Here is an 8456-nt window from a genome sequence, read left to right as displayed (position 1 = left end):
TAAAAGTTTAACATTGGTATGACTGATTTCTAGGGAGATGCTTAGAAAAAAGATACCAAGAGCTTTTATATTAACAGAGCTATGTGGCCTTACCATGCCAGAATGTAAACCCCCTTAAAAGTATGATCTACATGGATCCCTTACCATTGCAATAGGATGATTGTCTATATCTGCAATAGTAAATTTTTTGTCATCACAGTAAGTGTGATTCAACTGCTTTACACTTCTTTTAAACTGAAGACAAAGGTAGCATTGAATTAGCTGTCACAATCAAATGTTTGTGAAATAATAAAAGCACGTTTTTAATTGCAAATAATGAATGCTAATTAGCATAAAGCAAAAAGCTTCACTGTGAAGCATTACAGACTCATTAAATAGTCACAGTGAGGTCACCACAGTCTCAATGGAGTGGTCATCTTGTAGCAAGACTGAAAAATAAACTTCATTATTCTTTGAGATGGTTTTCTAATAGCCTGCATTAATATCAAAAGAACTAGTCGAACCTAAATATTTCTTGGACTGTGTTGTAATGTTAGAAAATAGAAACTTGATAGCGGACGAATTTAACATGGGCAATTTTTCAGAACTACTTTGAAGTGTGAATATTTAACATTCATGCAATTACTTTTTCTATAAAAAGGCACATTAGAACATTTTAAATTATAATACTTAATGTTTTCTGTCTTCCCCATTTGGTTATCAATGAATTAACTAAGGTCTTACATTGCTGAGGCACTTATGTTTCTTCTGATATAAATTATTTGATGGACTAAACATAGTAAGGACAAATTAAAATATAGTAGGAACAAATGCATCATTTGCTACAGAAAGAAAAAAAAATCCCAAAGCTTTATACTGTATCAATAGCATCTGTTCCAGCTGCTTATATGAAGATTTTATACTTTCGAGGTAAAGATGAATTAATGTCTCTTTTTTCCTTTTTACTTCTTTCTCATGTTGGAATATTTTGATTTGATATTGATATGGACTTTTTTCAGTTACTGCTACTCAAATCAATGAGTTAATAGTATGTTTTTATTAGTAATGCAATGGTTAAAGAAAAAGATCTGACAGCTGTATGTAATAGATGAATCATAACTTCTGAAGATGGCACAGTTCCTGCTCTGAGGAGTTTTTATCTGCAGTGGGTGGAAAGACTGGGAATGACCATGACAAAAATAGAAGGGAGGAAATAACAAGGTAATGTTAATTAGATCATGCAGTCAGCTGGTTATTGCACACTACATTGATTCCAAGGACTGTCCCCCAAGATAAACACTGATTAAACAAATTGTAGGAAAGAGAAATTCTTTCCAGATGAATTATAAAGTCAACTCAAAGTTATAGTAAAAGTGCTTTGGTTTACAGGGTGAGGTTGTGATTTATTAATTTGTTTGCGGATTATTATTATAATTATTATTATTATTGAAATAAAATATGTCCAAACATGTATTACCTGAAATCTCTTGACACCTAGTACCCATGTCTTTTTAATGAGAAATCTGTTATTGACATTCAAAATATCAGCATAAAAAAAAATTCCTAGTACTCTTCTGGTACATCGTACAGCTATAAGAAACAATACTGAAATATTATTGTGAGGGAAACTTCACCTGTTCTTAGATGCAAGACTTTTCTAGAAAACTATTATGATTTACTCAAATATATTTGTTGTTCAGAATGATGTTAACAATTAACACGAATGACAACTGGTCTGGCTTTGGTTCATAAGCAATCATTTGTAGCTCATATGAAGAAATATATCTACTTTGGTTACCTGGAAATGTCATGCACTATATTCCTTTTACTTGAACAGTTCAACAAGATTCATGAAATGAAGTTCCCAGACTGAGGATAAGACTCACATTATGTGGGCACCTGGATCATTAATTTAAGATGGAGAGTCCATCTTAAATGGCTCAACCAACTAACAAGAAAGAAACACAAGCTTTCCTGGGGACCATAGGTTTTTGGAGGATGCACATTCCTGAATACAGTCAAATTGTGCGCCCTCTTTACTTAGTGACCTGTAAGAAGAATGATTTCCAATGGGGTCCTGAACAACAGCAAGCCTTTAAACAGATTAAACAGGATATTGCACACGCCGTGGCACTTGGACCAGTCAAGACAGAACCAAAAGAGAAAAATGTACTCTATTCTCCAGCCAGAGATAATGGTCACTAGTGGAGCCTCTGGCAAAAATTGCCTGGTGAGACCCAAGGCCGACCACTTCATTTCTGGAGCCAAAGTTACAGAGGATCTGAAGCCAACTACACCCCCACGGAAAAGGAAATCCTAGAGGCTTATGAAGGAATACAAGCAGCCTCAGAGGTGACTGGCACAGAAACACAGCTCTTCCTGGCACCCTGACTACCAGTGCTGAGCTGGATGTTCAGAGGAAAGGTGCCCCCTACCCGTCATGCCACTGATGCTACATGGAGCAAGTGGATTGCTTTGATTACACAGCATGCCTGAATCAAAAACTCGAATCACCCTGGAATCCTAGAAACCATAACAAATTGACCTGAAGGTGGAAACTTCAGTCTGGCCGATGAGGAGGAAAAGGAACAAGTGAATTGGGCTGAAGAAGCTCCACCATACAATCAGTTACCTGAAGAAGAAACACATTATGCCCTCTTCACTGATGGTTCTTGTCATATTGTAGGGAAGAACTGAAAGTGGAAAGTAGCTGTATGGAATCCCACTTGACAAGTGGCAGAAACTACTGAAGGGGAAGATGAATCAAGTCAATTTGCAGAACTCAAAGCCGTTCAATTGGCCCTGGACATTGCCGAAGGAGAGAAATGTCCAAGGCTTTATCTCTACACAGACCCATGGATGATAGACAATGCTCTGTGGGGATGGCTGGATTGGTGGAAGAAGATTAATTGGAGGCATGGAGGAAAACCTATCTGGGCTGCTGATTTATGGCTAGACTTTACCACCCGGTTTGAGAAGCTGACTGTGAGAGTCTGCCATGTAGATGCCCACGTGCCCAAAAATTGAGCTAATGAGGAACATCACAACAACAAACAAGCGGACCGAGCTGCACAAGTCAAGATGTCACAGTTAGATCTGGACTGGCAGCATAAGAGAAAGTTGTTCCTAGCTCGATGAGCACATGATGCTTCAGGCCATCAGGGCAGAGATGCTACCTATACATGGGCATGAGACTGAGGGGTGGATCTAACTATGGATACTATTTCCCGGGTTATCCATGATTGTGAGACGTGCACTGCCATTAAACAAGCAAAGAGAGTGAAGCCCCTATGGTATGGTGGACATTGGGATAAGTATAGATGTGGGGAGGCCTGGCAGATTGACTATATCACACTGCCACAGACCCGCCAAGGTAAGCACTATGTGCTCACCATGGTGGAAGGAATCACCGGATGGTTAGAGACTTGTCTGGTGCCTCATGTAACTGCCCAAAATACCATTCTGGGTCTTGAAGAGCAAGTACTGTGGAGACAGCACTCCAGAGAGAATTGAGTCAGACAATGGGACTCATTTCAAAAACATGGCAAGGGAACTTGGGCCAGGGAACATGGTGCTGAATGGGTATATCATATCCCATATCATGTACCAGCCGCTGGAAAAGTTAAGCGATGCAACGGATTGCTGAAAACTACTTTGAAGGCAATGGGTGGGGAGACTTTCAAAAATTGGGAGCACCTAGCAAAGGCTACTTAGCTAGTCAACACTAGAGGCTCTGTCAATCGAGCTGTCCCTGCCCAAATAGAGTCCCTTCACACTGTGGATGGAGACAAAGTCCCAGTAATTCACTTGAGAGGTATGTTAGGTAAAGCAGTTTGGGTTAACCCTCCCTCAAGCAAAGGCAAACCCATTAGTGGGATTGTCTTTCCTCAAGGACCTGAATACACCTGGTAGATAATGAGAGAAGATGGGGAAATCTCCCTGAAGGAGATTTAACCTTGGGGAAAAACTAATTTGTATTCTGAGTTATATATTGCAGGAAAAGGCACCAGATGAGGAAGACCCGAACTAAGCTGATGCTAGTGCTCAACGATGAGACCACCATAGAAGACAAGACCTGTACAAGTGCAGGATATATGCAAGTAATGGGGATATGGGTGTGAGGTAAAATGGTATGGAGTAAGGGGTGGAGATTGTAGTGAGTTTGTGTCGTTAAATAACATTTCCTTTTCCTGGGAGGAACAGGAAGATATTCCCTACTATGTTATGTCAGTACAGCTATAAAAGGGGAGGAAGAGGTAGCTCCCCCTTTCTTCTTCTTCCGGGATGGCCCTAGAGACAGCTATGGCTGTCTGAGACGCCGCTTCTTGGGGAGGTAGAATTTTACTGTTAGTTTCCTTTGCCTGTGTGTTTGTAGGGTTATTAGGTTTTTTTCTTTTTCTTCATGTAAATATAAAACTGTCTTTCTTGGTAAACCCCAGGTTTTAAGTTTTTTTTTCCTTTTGTCTCTACTTTTGGGCGGGAGGGGGATCTGCGCAGCCTTGGTGGACAGCCGGGGTTCAGCCAAAGTAAACAGCTACAACTCTTCTGGGTAAAGTTTTCAGATAAATCTGACTTTACAGCTCCTATTAGCTGAAGACAAACTAAAAAAAGCCAGAAACACATAGATAGATAGATAGATAGATAGATAGATAGATAGATAGATAGATAGATAGATAGGTAGATAGATAAGACAACTTTGTGTAAAAGTGTTTTCTGTGATCACCAATCCCAATCTATGCTATATTACTAGCTATTAGGACCGGAGTTTACCTTACAAAACAGAGACAATCATTATAATTCTCCTGACTTACCATCAGCAATTGTCAGGATCGCAAATGTACAAAATTAGCATTCTTATGTCCCTTTCAAGTGAGTTTCATCCAGACTATAAAACCCCCAAGTCTTGAAAACTTGGCACAATGTGTTTTTGAAGGCAAAGTGATTTGAAAGGTATCTGGAAATAGTATCTGATGGGATTTACAAATAAAACTTTCAGTCCTTGTCTAACGGCAAAGAAATAGAAACATCGATAGAAAATACCTACATACAAATTGCTGCAGGAGAAAGTGTTTTACTTGTAGATCTTTTCCATTAGTGCTTATTTTCCTGTTCTATAGGTTTTAAGCACCTTCAGCATTTGCTCTTTGATTTGCTGATCATGTTATTGATGCTTTTCAAAGATCCTTTCCACATTGTCTCTCACTTTCTGAATCACAAAACAATTTTTTTGTGCTAATGATGTTTACACATTAAGAGATTTTATATGTGCACAGCATATTCACATGTCTGCACAAAGATATTACATTCTGAGTTAAAAAAAAAAAGATTCTCTTGTCTTGGGTAGGAATTGTGTTTTTTTCTCAATAACTTAGCCAATGGGTAGGTTTCATTTTTTTGAATTTCCTAAACAACCAAAATTGTTGTTCAGTTGGGAAGACAAGTGCAAATAACATGCACATGATGTGTGTGCACATAAATAATATCCATACATATTTGCATGGTAATGCATGCTTCCAGAAAAGGTTATTTTTGAAGAAATACAAAAGAAAAATGTTCAGAGAACTTATAGTTAACAGTAAAGTTGAGTGTAAAGTCCAATGTGATCATCAGTGGTACTTTTTATGAATGGAAAAATCACCTAATTATTTACATTATACAACAGTTCTGAAATCAGCTCCAAAAGTCTGAAAATATTTACACAGAAGAACTTTTCCTTAAAGAACCAATGGTTTGTCATAAAGAAGCTCCACACTGATTCCTAGATCCTTTGGGAGGAAACTGCCTGCTTTTTTAAATGCTACAGCTCATGCTATGGAGTAATTCTACAATGACTTTGAGCTGTGAAAGGATGCAAAAAGTCACTCTTTCACTGAAAGAGTGAGAAAGTCACTATGAGTGAGGATTTCTACTAATCCACTTATATATTCATAGTCTGAGAATTTGAGATCTGCTTTAAATGCCCAGAGACTAGTATGTTGCTTGTATGCCTGAGGTCAGGTTGACTCCACCTACTTTAGATGTCTGCAATACAAACATCTACTTTTGAGCAAGTTGTTTCTACTCCTTATATCACTGGTGGACAGAAACAAGGACTTTTGTGATAGAAATCAACTAAATTAGATGTCTGCGTTAGTTCAGGTAAAGATTCTGTTCTAGATTTCTGGGCATGCTTGCTTTCTTTCCCCCCTAAAATTCCTGTTCAGACTTGTGGTAGACATTCTTAATTCTCCAGGTTCAGGGAGATGATCAAGGGCTTTATATTCAAGCAAACAATCTGAATTCAATATCTTCTCTGTCTAACAGTGCCTGATCTTTGCCATCATTGGTATTTCTATGAAGAATTATATCCATGCATGTTCCTTCAAGAATCATTCCCGCCATTACTGTCTCAGTTACGTCTCATTTTACATGTCATTCAGTCTGACAAATAACACCATTTTTTTTTCTACAGCGTTTCTTTTCTGTTCTAAATGATTTAAGGACTTCTTTAAATATTTTAAACAAACGAAAATCCCGGAATACTGTTTTGACAGTTTCCACAAATGCTAGGAGGAAAACTGAGAGAATATTAAAACTCAGAATGGGCTGAACATAAAAAAATTTTCCCTCTGCAAATGGAAACCAAATTTAGTCTGAAACACACATTTTAATCACTTTTTGACAAACAGGAAAAATGGTCATGATTAGACTACTCCGCTGTAAGGAAACACAGACTCCAGGCTTAAAAAGCCAGATCCTCTAGTGAGCTTTTACTAGCACTTCCTCTATGTATTGGTCAAACATCATTGGAAAATAACAATTTTGTCACAGATATTTAGTCGACCAAGGCCCACGCGTATAAGTGCGCAGTAGGATGGAATAGCCAGCTCTGTCATGCAAGTCTCTCTTATGCTGAAGAAAATAAATGCTGGAAAGGTGTACTGTATGGGTCTTAGATGCCTACTGGTTTTAAACAATAACCATTTTGGTACCCAAAAATGGACTCAAATGGCTTGAGATAACGACAGATTTGATTGGAGTGTGCTAGACCAAGTTTATAGTCATCATAGCTAATTATCTGCTAGTTAGCAGGCTCCTGTGCTTGTCACAGGGCTTGCTTGCCTTACTGTCTATGAGGATGTGCTTGTTAATGTTTTTTTGCATTTGCTGTTTGTGGTAGGCTTTCTCATTTTACTGGGCTGTGCCTGTAAACATTTTGGTAACAGCAGTGGACATGAACCAGGACTGGAAGATGGCCAGTGCATCGCTGCTGTTTCTGTACTGTACTTGACAGCTTGGAACTCCAGTGTGAACTGGACTTGAAGAACCTGTGACCTGTGTACGAATCTGTCTGGTAGCAGGACACCCTGAAGCATTGGTGGTGATGTCCACACCAGAGAAGATACATTCCTGACAGGATTGTGGCCCAAGGAAAAGTCCATGCTGGAGAAGGTATATCTCAAAGCATCTGTTGCTCTGGTAAGTCCATGCTGCAGCAGGTACACCATGAAGTGTCAGTGGCCATGGATAAATTCAGTACACAGCAGGTACACCCATGAAGAGACCTCAGTCCTTGGATAAGACCACACTGCAGCAGGTACACCCCTAAGAGATTTTGATCTACAGATAAGGCCATGATGGAGCAGGAGCAAGGGGAGGAGTTAATTGCAATGAGGCCTGCTTCAACAGACTTGAAGACTTTAGTCTATTGTAAGCCATGATTTGAGAGGCATGTTACAGGAAGCGCTACAGCAGAAGCTGCCTGAACCAATGCAAAATGAGCATCACAGGAAGCAGTACAAGTGCAGTAGTGACCCAACCTGAGCTTAAAGGGTGATGGGTGGTTAATGAGGATGTATTGGATATTGCCTTTCCTATTAAACCATCTTTTTCTCAACTCATAGTTTTTTGAACTTTTACTCTTCTGATTCTCTCCTCTATTCCATGGATGGGAAGTGACTGAGTTACTGTGTGGGACAGAACTGCCTAAATGATTAACTTGCAAGATTAAGGAAGAGCTGAACTCTGCTGTATCTATCCTGCACTAGTGAACAGTCTGCAGTGATGCAGTCAAGACTTATCCAAGGGAAGCCAGTTAAATTATTTATGCAGCTGTTCAATGCCCAATTTCTGTGGTACATTGTATTCTGACATAAGAGATAATCTTGCCAACAAATTCCTGAGCAAATACTTTGGCAGCTGAACAATAAACATTTACGGTTTTGCTGAATTCCCAAATTGTAACTCTACATAGTAGAACAAGAAACATACAGCTAGAGATTAAACTTTTTTCCTATGCAATGTGTTATATTACTTGCTTTTCCAGAGTACTTTGCAGAATTTTTAGCAGTTTGTACTCCATAGTACTAATCAATACAACATTAAATGAATATGCAAAGAAAGATGAATTCATTATAAACTATTTATATATTCCCAGCCTTTTAAATGTACTATCAGTACACATTTTATTCACATTAATCCCTTCTAAAAGAACCCTG

The 8456-nt window shown here is 38.8% G+C and overlaps 1 long non-coding RNA gene across 1 annotated transcript; it reads left to right on the top strand.

Annotated features, from left to right (window-relative positions):
• Positions 1-3927: 3927 nt before the first annotated feature.
• On the top strand, positions 3928-7855 carry LOC135409682 (uncharacterized). The gene is made up of 2 exons (XR_010428312.1): positions 3928-4528; positions 7139-7855. It is a non-coding gene; the product is annotated as an uncharacterized LOC135409682 (long non-coding RNA).
• The last annotated feature ends 601 nt before the right edge of the window (positions 7856-8456 follow it).

Source organism: Pseudopipra pipra, chromosome 2 (genome assembly GCF_036250125.1).
Source record: "Pseudopipra pipra isolate bDixPip1 chromosome 2, bDixPip1.hap1, whole genome shotgun sequence".
Taxonomy (NCBI): Eukaryota; Metazoa; Chordata; class Aves; order Passeriformes; family Pipridae; genus Pseudopipra; species Pseudopipra pipra.
This window is presented reverse-complemented; position numbering and strand designations above follow the sequence as displayed.